Genomic DNA, 15,731 nt, shown 5'->3' on the forward strand with positions numbered 1-15,731 from the left:
CTGATGCTTATGCTACCTATGACTGCTGAGACCACCATGACAACTTATTTATGCACATAAACACTAGTTTCAAATGTTTCCTTGACCTCTTCCACCCACAATTGTCTGTTTATTCACCTGTTGCTCGTTCTCTAAATCCTAGATTGAGAGATCTCTGTGTTGTGTGTGTACAGTGCCCTGTGGAACTCAACCATGATCCCTGCTTGGGGTCCCAAAGCACGACAGCACTTAGAGCTGGATTTACCATGAAACAAACAGTGCGGTGGCACGGGGACCCCGATGACAGGGGGTCCCCCAAAATGCAGGGCAAATCTCATCTGACAACCTGCCCCAAGTTCTGGCCGGCAATGCAGCAGGGCTCCGGCAGGCTGCCTGCATTCTGTGGCCGGCGGCCCCACGCTGCTCCCAGAAACAGCCAGCTGCTGGCATGTGTCTGCGTGCCCCTGGTAGAGGGAAGGCAGATCCGCGAGCTTTCCCTGCTCCAGGCAGCACACGGGGACCCGCTGCCCTCGTTCCCCCAAGGGGCGCGCAGAGACGTGCCAGGAGCAACGCTGTAGGGCTAAGGCGGCTCTCTGACCATGCTGACTCCCTCCCTCCGCGCCGTCCCGCTCCCAGAAGCGGGCGGCATGTCCCTGCGGCCCCTGGGGGGGGCATGTCTCCGCACATTGCCCCCTCCCCGAGTGCCGACTCCGCAGCTCCCAAATCCGGGAACTGTGGCCGAAGCGAGCTGCGGGGGAGGTGCCTGCGGACAGCGGTGCACAGAGACACTCCCCCCCCCCGAACCCCCCCCGCATAGGAGCCACTGCCAGAGGCGTGTGCCAGTCACTTTTGAAGCCACACCGCCCAAGGTAAGCACCACTCCCCTGACTCTTCCTGCACCCCAAGCCCCTGCCCCAGCCTAAAACCCGCACCCTGCACCCAAACTTCCTCCCAGAGCCCTCCCCAGAGCCTGCACCTCTCATCCCCTCACACACCCCAAACCCCAGTCCCAGACCAGAGCCCGCACCCAAACTTCCTCCCAGAGCCAACACCCCTCCCACACCCCAACCCCCTGCCCCAGTCCAGAGCCTGCACCCAGCACCCAAACTCCCACCCAGAGCTTGACCCCCACACCCCCTCCTGAACCTCAACCCCCTGCCCCAATCAAAGTACCTCACTTTATTTTCATTTAGTTCCTATTACTTATAATATAGAAGGAGGATGAAGAAAAAAAGAATGAAAAATGGGGGGGGGGGAGATAAGAAAGAATGTTCTTTTTCTTGGCTGGGTCCCGGAGGGGGTGGGGGGGCAAAAATGAAGCAGCACACAGGGCCCCATTAACTCTAAGTCTGCCACTGACAGCTTTAGAATAATATTAACTACAAAAACCTATATGCCTCAGTGTTACGCATGTGTAAAATGGGCATATCATAATTGTAGGTAATATAGGAATGGTGTGAGGCTTCATTGGTTGTTTCGCAAGTTCTGTATGTTCTAAAAACCCCTGGCTCTGAAGGGTGACCTCAGCTACACAAATTTTGCTTTGGTCTGAAACCTGGCATATGCTAATTCATCCCAGGAGCTAATTCATTTTGGTAAATTGTCCTTTCATATTCAAAGCAAACTTCCTTTTAAAGCATGATTCCACATTCTCCCTGCGGCCTTTCCCCCTTGTTAAAAACCCATTTATTTACTGAAGGGGGCGGGGAAGCTTCCAAATATATTTTCTACTTTGTATAAATTAAAGCAAGGACTCCGTTTCATTCCTGGTTAATGTATGTTGAAGAGAAAATGGTTCTCTTTTTTTTAATCACATTTAATCCCCTTTGATGCTGTGTCTTTCCATCTCTGATTGAAATACAAGGAGGGAATAAAACAAAATTTAAATCGTGTGTATTAATGTTTTAATCCCTCTGTGTATTTCAGTATGAAAAAGAAAACTTAATGAAAAGTTAACCTTTAATAAAAAAGATAAAATGCATGTGCCACTGCAAGACTGTGGGGGGCTGCAATTGCTAATACAAATAATACTTTGCTCTTATAGAGCACTTTTCATCAGCAGATCTCAAAGCACTTTACAAAGCAGGTAAGCATTATTATCCCCAAACTGAGACACAGAGAGGTGAAGTGACTTGGCCCAGGTCACCCAGAAGCCCAGCAGCCAAACTGGGAATAACAACCAGGTCCCCTGAGTCCCAGTCCAGGGTACTCTGCAGAGGAATCACATGACACTAAAAAATTCCTAGACATCTAGCAATTTTAGACTTTGCAAAATCTCTGTGCTACACAAGATGGATATGTGGAGCCTGCTGAGAGCTGTGGTAACACACCAGTCCTTTTGCTCCAACAGGGTCCTGCTACTTGAGCTAAAGGAGATCCTCCACTGTTACAGAACAGGACCTATTGCACACAGCTGAGTGATGCTGATTCTGTCCACTAGAAGGCTGTGGTATAAAATCATAACAGTCAGATGATTACAGGAGCATCCTGACCCGGTTGTTTCTTCTGCTTCCAAACTTGTTTGTGGCTGACGGGCATCCTCAAAGTCTGAACTCAGGAGCAGAGTTGGAAGGTATGCATGCATTTTCATGGACTTTAATCTCCCTTTATTTTCCTCTTGTTGGCATTATTTAAGATGCAAAAAAAGGGCAAGACCTTTTTGGTACTGCCACCTCAATCTAGGAATATACACCACTCCAATTAAAGTAAAATGGCAGTGGTCATACTGATCCTCTACTGTGTAATTATAATACTGAATATCGGAATGTCTGTATACCTTTTGGTTTGGTATTTTCCCAAGGAAATTATACATGTCATGACTCATATTACACTTTTCATTATTATACAAAGATAAATAGTTGATTATATGGACATGACAGTAATGCAGAGCTGGAGGCTTGAAGCATTAAGCAATCAGAAGCACGTAGAGTTGCAGATTACCATTCCAGACCCATTTGGCCCTGCAGCGTCCGGTAGCAGAAGACCAACTTTGATGCAGTGGCGATACTGAGCCTGTTCCTCAATTTTGAATATATGTAGCCAAAGTTTGAAAAGATTCATGCTGAACTTGCTGGACACTTATGCAATTATCTTTCCCCATTTTCCGGTTCAAACTGGGTTTAAGATGATATTTACCAGCTCCCCGCCCTAAACTAGCTTTTCCCAGGAAATTGACACCCCTGGCAGATATGGGATAATCTGACCTTTAACAGTTAAACCGGGCACAAAGTTTAAAAATCAGATCTATTCCTCAGACCAAAGTCTGGGGACAAGTTCCAGAGCACTTTGGGGAATATATAGAACAGGGATTCTCAAACTGGGGGTTGTGAACCCTCTGGGGGTTGCAAGCTTATGACATGGGCGGTCGTGAGCTGTCAGCCTCCATCCCCAAGCCCCGACTTACTTCCAGCATTTATAATAGTGTTAAATATTTTAAAAATGTGTTTTCAAGTTATAAGTGCTTCACACTCAGAAGCTTGCTGTATGAAAGGGGTCACCAATACAAAAGTTTGACAACCACTGATATAGAAGAACATGATTCATTGGCTTGTGCTTAGGGGGTTAGTCTGGGCTGCAGGAGATCCACATCCAATTTCTGCTCCACCACGAAAACCCTGCATTACTCTGGGCAAATCTCTTAGGCCTTCAGTGACATTTAGGCTCCTAACTTCTGTTGAAAACAATGGGAGTTAAGTGCCTAAATACCTTTGAGGATTGAGGGCTTAGTCTCTCTCTTCCTCAGGTCCCCATCTGTAAAAGGGGAATAATAGCATTGCCCTACCTCGCCGGGCTGTTGTGAGGACAGATACATGAAAGATTGAGAAGTGCTCAGGTACTGTGGTGATGGAGAGCCATGTAACTGCCTAAGGGTTTGTCTACACTGCTCTTTAAAACAGGTGACAGCAAGTGTCAGAGCCTAGGTCTACCGACTTTGTGTTGTGCTACGGTGCTTAAAGCAGCTGCATAAACATTGCAGCTCGGGGTGGAGCTCGGGCCCTGAAGCCCACCCTACTCTCCTGGCTACAGAGCCCAAGCTCCAGCCTGATCCTGAACATCTACACAGCTGGTGCTACACTGTGGCACAAGACCCATGAGCCCAAGTCTGTAGACCCGGGCTCTGACACTAGCTGACGTGGGTTTGAAATGCAGTGTAGACATAGACTGATACAGACCTGCTAGTAACTGGGATTTTTTTCCAGAGAATGCTAGATAATCCCCTCAGCAGTCTTTTCTTTAACACATTCCTGGCAGTGTGCTACTTCTAGAAAAATACCCATGTGGTTTGCTGACAAACACAGGCCAGACAGGCAAGCACTACTTCAAGTATCTTTAAAAGAACAATCAGCAAACTGCTAAACATGAACCCACCAGTGGACTGACTCCACATATATACTTTTATCACCACAGAATTCAATGAGAGTTGCAGTGGCTCAGCATTGCTCGGCATCAGGCTCTAGATTCCTGTTTTGTTTGGGGCTCTGTAAAATATTGGTTCCTGGGTGGTGGTTGGTCCCCCAGTCTCCAAGTGCATTTACACAACAGAATGGACAATTTGCCCCCTTCGCCTCTGACTGCTGCTCGATTTTTCAAAAGCTGGCATTTCTCCCTTGTTACACAACACCAGTAGATGAAATTTGACATTCTTCCATTGAGCATGAAATTATTCATATAGTTCTAGATTCTACGGCTCCTCCCTGCCATTTTTTGATCAAATTCCCTTTACATATTTATTCATTTCCCCAACTAGTTACCTGAGTCAAAGAATTATCCACAGAACTGATCACCTGAGTCTCATCTCACACCGATTTTAGCTTCATGTAACAACATTGACATCAGCAGAATTAATCAAGATTTAAACGGGCATGAGTGGGAGGAGAATCAGGACTTGAGTCTTCTAGTGGAAAAACCTAGGGACCTCATACACAAAATGTAGTCTGTATTTAAAAGTATTGCACATATACCCTCTTGTTCCTTCCCGCTTCCTTAGCAGCTTCATTTTGTCTTCCCCATGATTTTCTTCTTTAATTGCCTTAACCCTCTTGCATTTGTCTACGTCACTATTTCTGGTTTGTAAACGCCTCCACCTTAGCTCTTGTTCCCAATACATTATTTTCATATACTAGTTTATATATATAAGACATTCTCAAAGTCTTGTCCATGGTCCACTGGCGATCTGTTAAATGCTTTCACGTTGTCCTTGCAGCTTCTTCCATTGCAGTGGTGAAGCCTCTGTCAGTCTGCACACAATTATGCACTCTGGTATTATGATCCATTATGTGTATTACAGTATAGCCTGTTTCAACTGAGGTCATGGCTTCATTGTGCTAGGCACTGTACAGAGACACGGTCTGAGACAGTCAATGCCCCCAACAGCTTACAAGTTAAAGAGACAGAAAAAACGTGAAAGAAAGAAATACAATTATCTACATTTTATGATGGAGAACAGCGAGAATAACTGACTGGCTCAGTGCCACATAGAAAACCTGTGTCAGGGTTGGGAATGGAATACAGCTTTCCTGAGTCCCAGTCTAGTGCCTGAACCACAAAGCCTTCCCTCCTCTCAAAGACCAGCTTTCCCTTTGCTGATTGGTGTATCCAAGTCCAGGATTCTGGCAGCAAGTCCAGCCAGCCAGTGTTTTGTTTCGTTTGTTTTTTGGTTTGTTTTTTACAAAATATTTGTTTTTCCAATTTTATATTTTAGTGAATTGAGAGCACATGGAAGTACCCATGTTATACTTGGTTCTCAACAGAGTATCTGAGAGGCTGAATTACCTTCTACTGCCTATAGGTGGTCCCTCCTGCCCAGGACTGAGGCAATTGGTTGGGTAGTGTGGGGAACCTTCCATTGCATCTGCTCACAAAGTGACTGAAGGGCATGGATCATCATTCATGTCTCATTCCCCGTTAGTACCCGGCCTGGTCTGGGGAAACTAATGATCTAACCAGTGGACCAAATTCAGTGATGAATCCTGGTCCCGTGCCACCTGAGGCATGTTACGCATGAAGACACTGTGATTGCTATGGGGCAATGTGATCTGATATCCTTGCTGCTGTTGAAAGGTACTGTACTCCATGAACAGTTCCATTGGCTTCAGTGGGGTTGCTTGAGAAGTAGGCTGCTATTCAGCATAAGCAGTAGTGCCAGAATCTGACCCTGTAGATAGAGACCTTCAGTTCTTTCCATAACTATTAAACATACTTAAAAACAGTAAAATTGGGGGGGGCGGGATGGGTCAGATTCTCTTGTCTGATCCAGTCCCTTTACCCCACTCAAGCTGCACAAGAGGACCCCAATTCCATCCATAACTAACCAGCTGAGATTATCTGACCCACTTGGGGAGCTCTTGCAGCTGATGTAGAGCATCTGGGGCAGCCTCCTGCACCAGTACCCTTCCCTCCCCAGCAGAGCGGGCATGTCACGAGGAGAGAGGGCAGTGCTGGGGGCATGTTGGAGTTATCATCCTCAGCTGGCATATGTCCCCTCAGATATCAACACCAATGGGACGGTTAAAGTAGCTATTGGGATGCTCAAAGTCATGCCAGGGTTGGCTTAGACCAACCCATAGAATAAGGAAGCTGTAACTACAGGTGGTTGGGAACTTTCTAACAATTTTTTTTTTGCACTGGAAAATGCAAATCGTCAAATGTTTGCCGGTCAGAGTAGGTTTAGACAAATCTTCCACTTGAATTTTTTTTTTTCAAAATTGTTGAACTGTCCCAAGTCTACATATTCTACTACTTATTCTAAACAATCTGTTCCATCTTGTTTTTCACTGTAACACTCTGAGACCTTTCCCAGACCTGAGGAAAAGCTCTGTGTAAGCTCAAAAGCTTATGATTGTTATGATTCCTGATGTCAAAAAATGGTAGGAGAACACTTCAACCTCTCTGGCCACTCAGTAACAGACTTAAGGGTGGCAATTTTGCAACAGAAAAGCTTCAAAAACAGACTCCAATGAGAAACCGCTGAGCTTGAATTAATATGCAAACTAGATACCATTAACTTGGGTTTGAATAGAGAGTGGGAGTGGCTGGGCCATTACATATTGAATCCATTTCTTTAAGTTAAGTATCCTCACACCTTCTTGTCAACTGTATAAATGGGCCATCTTGATTATTACTACAAAAGTTTTTTTCTCCTGCTGATAATAGCTCATCTTAACTAATTAGCCTTTCATAGTTTGTATGGCAACTTCCAACTTATCTGTATGTATATATATATATATATATTTATATATATATATATATCTTCTTACTATATGTTCCATTCTATGCATCCAATGAAGTGGGCTGTAGCCCACGGAAGCTTATGCTCTAATAAATTTGTTCGTCTCTAAGGTGCCACAAGTACTCCTGTTCTTTTTGCGGATACCGACTAACTCGGCTGCTACTCTGAAACCTGTCATTAACCTAACCAACACGCTTAGCATTATACACAGATACACCCCACCCCTGACTGTGCACTCTCCCTGAAGTTCTTGCTAAGGCAGAGGGAGACCACAGTGGCTTACAGTTCTGAGGGTCCCGAGGAGAGTGTCACAGTGCCATAGTTCATATTAAGTTAGCTGGAAAATTTCCAACTAAACACTTCTTTGTCTGAACTGCTCTACAGAAACAGTTCAATTTTGATGATGTTCCTCCAGAAACCAGGCAGCTTTTTAAAGCTGCCTGGCTTCTTGGCAACCTTGGCTTCCAGTGTTTGTGATCCTAGCGCAGCCAGCTGTGCAGACTGCCTCAGAGTCACCAGCCCCAAAGCTTCCAATGTCTGCTATTACCAGCAGGAAAGTGAGTTTGTGTGTGGGGGGGTGGAGGGTGAGAAAACCTGGATTTGTGCTGGAAATGGCCCAACTTGATGATCACTTTAGATAAGCTATTACCAGCAGGAGAGTGAGTTTGTGTGTGTATGGGGGTGGGGGGGTGAGAAAACCTGGATTTGTGCTGGAAATGGCCCACCTTGATTATCATGCACATTGTAGGGAGAGTGGTCACTTTGGATAAGCTATTACCAGCAGGAGAGTGAGTTTGTGTGTGTGGTTTTTGGAGGGGGGTGAGGGAGTGAGAGAACCTGGATTTGTGAAGGAAATGGCCCACCTTGATTATCATACACATTGTGAAGAGAGTGGTCACTTTAGATGGGCTATTACCAGCAGGAGAGTGAGTTGGGGGGGGGGGGGCGGAGGGTGAGAAAACCTGGATTTGTGCTGGAAATGGCCCAACTTGATGATCACTTTAGATAAGCTATTACCAGCAGGACAGTGGGGTGGGAGGAGGTATTGTTTCATGGTCTCTGTGTGTATATAATGTCTTCTGCAGTTTCCACGGTATGCATCCGATGAAGTGAGCTGTAGCTCCCGAAAGCTCATGCTCAAATAAATTGGTTAGTCTCTAAGGTGCCACAAGTACTCCTTTTCTTTTTGCGAATACAGACTAACACAGCTGTTACTCTGAAACCTATCCCCAAACAGACATCCAGGTAGACTGACTTCAAGTCAGGGTCCCCAGGGCTTTCCCTGTCATAAAGAATTTCAAACTTTGCGTCTTTCATTCCTAGTCAGAACAAACCCAGATTTTTTTGAATATCAAAATCCTCCATGAAACTGAATTACCTTTCTCCGCACGGCTCTAGTTAATAATTACTGAGAGAGGCGACCACTGGTACATGTGTGGTGGGAAATGTTACTTAACATGGCCATTGCCTGCCCTGGGTAACTAAAGAGAAACATTAAATAACCGACTTGCCAACACCCCCCCCCCCCGTGTTCTCAAAATCTCTCCAACAGCAGTAAAGTCTATTGACACCTATTGATGCCCATGGACACCTTGCGCAGAAGTTTATGCATTTTCTGATCATGCAGCATCTACACATTTCTGATACATAAATTACTTCCATTTCAGGAAACACTCTCCTTTAGTACTGGTATCTCACTGGATATATGGGTCCATTCCATAGCCCCAAGGACACTTACAAGCCTGTATATATAAAGTCTTATCTATTGCAGCTGTCTCTGGCACTAAATAAAACCCTCACAGCTGGGTAGCTGGTTCATCAGTGCTGTAGTGTCTTTATGCATATAGTCAACTATTATTACTAATCATGCTTATTACACTAGTGCCTAAGGACCAACGGAGAAAGGGGCCCCATTGTGCAAGGCACTGCCCAAACACAGAGTAGCTGACAATTTAAACAGACACGACAGACACAGGGTGGAGGAAGGGGCAGGACGCAAGCAGAGGGAGCAACGGGAGGGCAGAAAGCATCATGTTAGTGCGCCATTTGGGGGGAGAGGGTTAGTTAGAAGAGGATCAGCTAAATGGAAAGAAAAGTGAACGGACGCTGAAGAGAAGGGAGTGAGACAAACAAGGCAGGAGAGAGAAGAGTAAAGGGGCAGCTGTGGAGTGAAAATGAGTTGAGGAGAGGGAGCAAGGGAGAGGGTTGGAGCAAAGAGCCGATTAGCACAGGGAAAAGAATGGCCAATCAAGGCTATAGCCAGTTCTTTGAATGTCTACATGCCCCTGCTTTGGCTGCTTCTGTAGCTGCTTCTACTGGCTGCCATAGATTTCTGCTTCACCAAATCTCCATATGTCAGTTGGATTTAAGTTCTAGTGAAGCACTGCAGAGCTAAAATGACTTTAAAACCCAGGCGGCAAGCTGGACATCACTGACCATATTTGGATCAGCAAATTACTCGTGAAGTCTTCATTTTTCAGTTCACAGCTAACATTTTGAAAAGGCTCACAATGACTTAGATGCCTGATTTCCATTTTCAGATTGACCCAGGCACTTAGAGTCAGATTTTTAAAGGGACTACAAATAAAATGAATCTTCAACTGAATGCATCAAATTCTGCTCTTCATCTTGACATCAGTAAGTTTGCATTGGAAATAAATCAGTGCAGAATTTGTTCTATTTGTACTATCTGGCCCCACTATTTACTTTGATTTCCATGTGCTAATGACTTTAGTCATATCCATAGCAATAGTATATGAATACCGTAGAAATTCTAAAATTAACATGAGTATAACTTTGCTTCCCAAAGCATCCCTCCCCTATGACCTTTTCGGAAGAGTTTATATATATGTGGAGTAGTAGTAATAGTAAGTGTCAGCTAAAAAAGCACATTTCCATGAATTCTGTCCTTTCTCTGTAATAGAAAAATGCCCTGTCCCAGTGCCCTGCATCCCTCATAAGTACTTGTAAACAGTGATTTAATACCCTCTTAACTGCCTTTTCACTAAGCTAAACACATTTAGCTCTGGAATCCTTTCCTTTCACTGGAAACTGGAACATCATTTAGATAAGCAGCCAAATGCCTTCAGTGTTGTCTCAGCAAACTAGCTGTTAGTCTTTGGAAAATTGCCAGATCCCAATTTAAACTAAAGCGTATCATCCTGAACTGGGGGAGGAAAAAAAGTGAGAAAAAAAAAGAGAAGAAAATCCACCCGCCAAATTTAGCAACAGTTCAAAATGTAGATTTCATTCTGGATTTCACTCTGGTGGGGATGTGCTAGTATATTCTTCTTAAACAGAGAAGAGAGGCATAGCCCAGCATTACAAGCTAATTATCATTCTTGCTAGGCACTGAGGCACACTGATTTAATAGGAAATACAGCATCTAATGTCTGTCCCTTCCATGTGATATCACTGCAGTCAAACACCATTTGGATTATGTAGTCATTTTTACCTCCAAAGTCTTCTCTATCAGCTATCATGCCCTCTCTCTTATTTTGGAGTTCAGAAATTATGGTGCAGTTATTTCTTTGGCAGACTGAAGCAGCTTTCTCCTTTTTATGTGGTGTTTTGAATTTGGCTGTTGTACTAGGAATATTTGCTCATGTTCATCCTAATTCTACTGCTGTAGTATTTAAATGTGCAGGACTTCAAATTTTGGCTTCAGACTATCTCATGAAGGCTTAAAGGCACATACAGTCAGCTACAAACAACCATAATCACAATGGTTTCTAAGACCAAAGGTCTCAGCTAACCTTGGTGATTCCTATTATCTATTAATTTAGATGACTCACTGCTCTAGCGCTCTGTTCTGCTTGGAAATACCACAGCTCTTCCTTTAAAAATTTGTAGCCCAGTCAGTTCCATGATTAATTATGAGTCTTACTACTTACTCTAGGCCTTAGTTTTCCTAGACCTAAATCCTAAACAGTGCTGAACAGTTGCAAGTCAAAATCTATGGGCCTGATCCTGCTCTCATTGAAGTCAATGGGAATTTTGCAGTTGATTCCTACAGGGAGCTATAAGTGCCTAGCAGGTCAGATATTTCGAAGTTTGGCCTCTAATCAAGTACAATTTTCTTCTACCACATCAGCTACACCAGGAATTGATTCTCAGTTTGATTCTTACCGAATGGCTGAATCAGCTTGTTTCCATTCTTCTCTCTTCTGTTTCACAAAAAGGACTAGTTTATTATCAGAACAATTTGGAGCAGGAACCATGGCAGTCCTGTCGAGTCAGATTTCACTTCTAATCTCCATCCTATAGCACCTAGAAAAGAGGAGCTGAGCTGAGATCCCAGGAAAAGGAACTTAGGGAGAAACCTCCTATATAGCTGGAGGATGCCTACCCTGTAGGGGGCTGAATGCTGCCAGGCAGCCTCAGGGGACTCTGTATCAGCCTGAAGGTAGGAAGTGATCCAGGGAAGGATCAGTGAGTGTACACAAGCAGACCCTGGCTGTCTAATACAAATGCCTGGGCCTGAAGCCAATGGAGACAGAGGACCTGAGTTCTGCTACCAACTCTCCCCAGAAAGGGAGTAAAAAAATCCCTGGCACAAAGGGGGACAAGGATGGTTCAACCCAACATGGGACTGAAGGCCTGTCTCAGGGTCATTAGACTTCTGCTTTATTGGACTCTTTATTATCTTAGAAGAGGTGGGACTATAAGCAACTTGGTTGGAGGACTGAGTCATGAAAAAGAGGCAAACTAGCCCAGGCGTGGAGTGACCATTGACAGGGGCACCAGAGATGAAGAGGTTGCTACACCATGCTCAGCCACGAGGGGGCACACTGGTAAGTGAGTGACCCCTCACACTCAATTTTAAAATTTTTCTCACTAAGTTCTGTTCTATATAGGTTCTTCTAGTCATGAATAGTTTATTTTGGCTGTTCTTTATTTGTCTTGTGAGGCTGGTGTTGTTTCTGCTCCATGACCAAATGACTGAAAGATTTTAAGCAGGTGAATAGGCCTCAGTTCAGCAGAGTATTAAAGCATATGTGTAACTTTACAGCTATGAGTAGTCCCAATGGCTTTAATGGGACTACGCATAATAGTGGGTGTAACTTTAAGCTTAAGTCATTGATGAATAAGCACCATAGTGAACAGCAGAGAAAGAAACCCGAATAAACGGTCTGAAACAGATTTCCTACACAATAGTCATTCCTGCTAACATATGTAAAACATTTGGGACGCCAGCATTTTTGTGAATAAACTAAATAAAATTGGTTGCAATTCTTTATCAACAAAAAAAATTGAAATTGTCTCAAGAAACCTTCTCTGCTCTTGGAAAACAGTGGTGGGAGGCTTGTCCAAAAAACAAAAACTGGACATCTTGGTTTTCAAAAACTGGGGGGGGGGGGGGGGGAGCGGAATCAGTAGATTCAGGGTGTGTGTATGTGAAATATTTCACAAAAAATGTCAACAGAAACAGAATATTTTCATTTTCATTGACACTTTTAGCTGAAAATACACTAAATTCCCTAAGCAGCTCTACTTATGAATATCTAACAATGCAGATAACTTATAGCTATTCAAACAGCTATATTACTTATAGACACTCAATCAGGCCTAATTTTTCATCTCTTTTCTGGAGGAGACAATTGCACTTCTGTAATCTTCAAAATAGCCCTTCTGTTGATCTTCCTTCAATGTTTATAATCCCAAACATCCCTTAACAGTGAGCCAGCTGAATTATTTTTCAATTCTTGGAGGTAAATTATTAGGGACTAGATTGTCCCTTTATGGTCTGACCCATACAGGAAGCATGTAGCTTCTCCATCCCAGGATCAAACTAGAGGACTAATTATGTCAGTCACAAGTCTTCCTCTGCTCCCCCCTTAGCTCTGCGGAGAGAGTACATTACTTCACCCCTTTCCTTGGAGTAGCCTATTCCTTCCCCCTTTGTATTCAGCCAGCTACTGGCCAGAGTGAAGGGCTCCTCCCACTGCCCATCCCTCTCCACCCACTTGCTAGGCCAAATAACACACTGAGCAAAGGCTTAACTGGGAAATTAAGTGGGTGAAGTGGGGTTATGATCCTGTACAGCACATTAGAGCTCTGACAATCCAGCCCTATGTGAGAATTGAGGCAAAGAGGATGGTAGCATAACCTGGCTCAACACTGCCTCAACACCACCCAGTGTTAAGAGATGATGTAAAGAGCTGTACAAAAGGAAGTTATTTGCAGTCCACACACTTTATTGGTCTTGTAAACCCAGGTACTATGCTCCATATTTTTGATTGCCATCTCCTGGCCCTTTACCTAACAAATACTTGTTTCATATATACATAGATGGAGAGCTCTTTGAACCCATAGTACATCCCAATGAATAATGCAGCATTTTAAGTATTTGTCAAATATGTTTGTCACAAGCTATTTCCTCCGAACTCTGCTGCTCGACTCTGAGATTTCTTTCAGTGCAGTGGAAGCAAAATTAAACACATTTTTTCTTAAGAACAAAAGAACAGCCATAAGAACATAAGGTCATAAGCACATAATAACTGGCTCAGACCAATGGTCTATCTAGCCCAGTATACTGGCTCTGACGGTGGCTAGGGCCTGAACTTCAGGGGGAATGTGTAGAACAGAGTAGTTGGAGTGATCCATCAGCCCTCCTCTCCCAGCTTCTGGCAGTCAGAGGTTTAGGGTCACCCCAAGCAAGAGGTTGCACTGCTGACCATCCTTGCTAATAGCCCTTGGTGGACCTATCCTCCATGAATTTATCCAGTTCCTTTTTGAACTCCGTTATTCTTTTAGCTATCACAACATCCCATGACAGTGAGTTCCACAGATTAATTGTGTGTTGTGTGAAAAAACATACTTCCTCTTGTTTGTATTAAACCTGCTGCCCATTAATTTCATCAGGTGTCCCCTTTCCTACTGTGGGAAAGGGTGAATAACACTTCTCGATTCACTTTTTCCACACCATTCGTGATTTTATAGACCTCTGTCATATCCCCCCTTAGTCATTTCTTCTCTAAGCTAAGCAGCTGTAATCACTTCAGTCTCTCCTAATATGGAAGCCATTCCATACCCTTGAACATCTCTTTTTTGAGATGGTGTAACCAGAACTGGACACAGTATTCAAGGTGTGAAAACACCATAGATTTACATAATGCATTATGATGTTTTCTGTCTTATTTTCCATCCCTTTCCTAATAGGTCCTAAAGTTGTATTAGCCCTTTTGGCTGCTGTTGCACACTGAGCTGAAGTTTTCAGAGAACTAACCATGGTGACTTCAAGATCTCTTTATTGAGTGGTCACGGCTAATTTAGACCTCGTTGTTTTATATGTGAATTTGAGACAATTTTTTCCAATGTAAATTACTTTTCACCTATCAATGTTACATTTCAGTCAGCCATTTTGTTGCCCAGTTACCCAGGTTTGTGAGCTCCCCCTGTAATGCTTCATAGTCAATTTTGGATTGAATAATTTTGTATCATCTGAAAACTTTACCACTTCACTGTTTAATCCCTTTTCCAGATCATTAGTGTCATTAAAAACAAGTTTTTTTAGCTGATTTGAATCTAACTTCAGCAGAAACAGGGGAATTACAATTTTATCTATGTCAAGAAATATTTCTTCCCTTTTGGTTCAGTTTTGATTTAACTTATTAAAAAACAAAAGGTGCAGGAAAAAAACAAAGTAACCAGTGTGCCTTTGGGCTTGTTGCCATTGCCTCCAGGATGGAGCGTTTGGAAGCATGCTGCAATCACAATACCTCTCTTGCTAATTGCTTCTATTTTCAATCCAACTAATGTCACTACCCAAAGAATTTCAACAGAACAATTAGCTACAGAATGAATGCATCCATTTGTAAATGACAGTCTTGAAACAGCTGTGACCGCAACAGAAAAAAAAATGCACGGATATATTAATGGTCTTATTGCAATCCACCATCCAATAGCTATTTATATTGACCAATGTCAGTAACACGCAGAATGACTAAATGGCATGAAATATTAGTGCAAATAGATAAGAGGCTGTTTACGGCTCAGATCCAGGGAAGTCATGTTTACAAAGGCTGTGTTGGTGCTCCAGCTGGGTCAAAGTTTTTGCAGCAAAACATGCAAATTTGGGTCAACTGAAACATTCTGTGAATTCATGTTGCATTTGCTAAATTGTCTTTGTGAGCCATCCCACACAACACTCCCCCACCCCCCAAAAAATCTGAAAAATTAAAACCTTTGGGTTTGATTTTTTAAATGATACATATTTAATTTAAAACCACTTTTTGTTTTGAAATTTACTTACATTTTAGGAAAAAATATCAAATATTTTGAAAAAAGATCATAACTGAAACAAAACATTATTATTACTTCTGGGTAAAACAAAATGTTTTATTCAACCCAAAACATATATAAAAAAATGTTTGAATTCACTAAAAAAAATTGAAAACTGGTTTTCAGGTCAATACAAAATGAATTTTTGTTTTACAATATTTTGGAATTGACAGTGAACTGACAAATCAGTCATTGGCACAGCTCCAGCTGATACTTTCAGGTCTTGAAAGCTAAGCCAGCT

The 15,731-nt window shown here is 43.2% G+C and overlaps 1 long non-coding RNA gene across 1 annotated transcript in view; it reads left to right on the forward strand.

Annotated features, from left to right (window-relative positions):
* Window positions 1-800: 800 nt before the first annotated feature.
* LOC311519998 overlaps window positions 801-15,731 on the forward strand; it is a 167,206-nt gene continuing 152,275 nt past the window's right edge. Inside the window, exons 1-2 of the long non-coding RNA XR_014711442.1 lie at window positions 801-848; window positions 2,330-2,551. This is a non-coding gene — a long non-coding RNA (uncharacterized lncRNA). The remainder of the gene's footprint in view (window positions 849-2,329; window positions 2,552-15,731) is intronic.

This window comes from Lepidochelys olivacea, assembly GCF_965140295.1.
Source record: "Lepidochelys olivacea isolate rLepOli2 genome assembly, chromosome: 4".
In the NCBI taxonomy this organism is placed as follows: domain Eukaryota; kingdom Metazoa; phylum Chordata; order Testudines; family Cheloniidae; genus Lepidochelys; species Lepidochelys olivacea.